The 1376-nt window shown below is 40.3% G+C and overlaps 1 pseudogene; it reads right to left on the bottom strand.

The window, feature by feature from the left end:
- Positions 1–273: 273 nt before the first annotated feature.
- Positions 274–861, bottom strand: LOC114033401 (annotated as a pseudogene).
- Positions 862–1376: the final 515 nt, after the last annotated feature.

Below are 1376 nucleotides of genomic sequence, written 5' to 3'. Positions count from 1 at the left end.
GCACTGCCTTCCTAGTCACAGACACTTCATGAACTCTGAAATGCAAGTGAATCCCAACCAAAAAAGCCCTTTAAAAGAAAAAAACTCAACTAGCTATTTTTTTCTCACATTGGCCTAATTTCTGGTTGCATACACCATACAGAAAAGATGAAATGATAACACAGAGAGAGGGCAGAGACATGGTTATCATTCGATGAAAGAGAGGAATCTGATCAACAGTTTCCACCCACAGATGGAAACAGGAAATGACCAGTGAGACTGAAGCCTCCTAATTTAGGCCTCTAGGGTTAGTCCTGCCTCGCGCAAAACTCTTTTCAAGGCTCTTTTTACTTCCTTGTTTCTCAGTCAATAGAGTAAGGAGTTCAGCATAGGTCGAATAATATTATTCAAAATTTGAACCATAGCACCAAGGAAAGGGTTGGGTGTGGACTGAAAAGAGATGATGACATGTGCTCCATAGGCACACATGATGGCAATGAAGTGGGCATTGCAAGTAGAGAAAGCTTTGCTCCTGCCTTCAGTTGAGCATATCTTCAAAACTGCTATCCCAATGTGGGTATAGGAGACAAGAACAGTGAAAAATAACATTAAAACTAAAAGGTCAGCATTAGTGAAACCCACCCTCTGGTCCAGTGAGCTGTCAGCACAGGCCAAAGGTAGGATGACAAGAATGTCACAGAAATAATAGTCTACTTTACTGGGGCCACAGTATGGCAACCAAAAGGTGAGTGATGTTAGTATAGTGGCATGGATACAATCTACCAATAATGTACATGTGGCAAGGACCACACAAAGTCCGGGGTTCGTAATGACTGTGTAGTGCACTGGATGACAAATGGTAACAAAATAGTCATAGGACATCACAGGGTATGCTTCAGATATTTTTCAGGTGTTATACAGATACAGATATCACAATATCACAGATAATGATCATGACAACTGACATATAATAGGCCTAAAGAAGTTTGTAAAACACATTCCCTACATTATCTCATTAAGACTCAACAATTCTATTAGATAGGTGCCATAGGTGGTATTGTGTCTATTTACAAATAAGGAAACAGAATCTCAAAGAGGATAAGTGACCTGCTGATAGTTGCAGAGTTTATGTATCAAAGGCTAGATTTGGACCCAAGGCATCATAACCACAAGACAAAGAGTCTACTCAGCCTGTCACTGGCTTTTCCATGATCAACAAAGATTTCCTCGCAGAAGAAGTTGAGATGATTCCTTAATGAAGTAAAGTACAATCTTTTGAGTCTCTACTTTTTGTGTCTGTGTAGCTAGGTAAAAACTGCTGAATTCTCCAGGTTCAAGGAGCATAGCCAACCATCCCCAGACCCTGATAGCCCAATATACATTTCTCCTTGCATTTC

The sequence above is a fragment of the Vombatus ursinus genome, unplaced genomic scaffold (genome assembly GCF_900497805.2).
Source record: "Vombatus ursinus unplaced genomic scaffold, bare-nosed wombat genome assembly UNPS02006926.1, whole genome shotgun sequence".
NCBI lineage: Eukaryota > Metazoa > Chordata > Mammalia > Diprotodontia > Vombatidae > Vombatus > Vombatus ursinus.
Note: the sequence above shows the minus strand (reverse complement) of the source record. Positions and strands in the feature narration are given on the sequence as shown.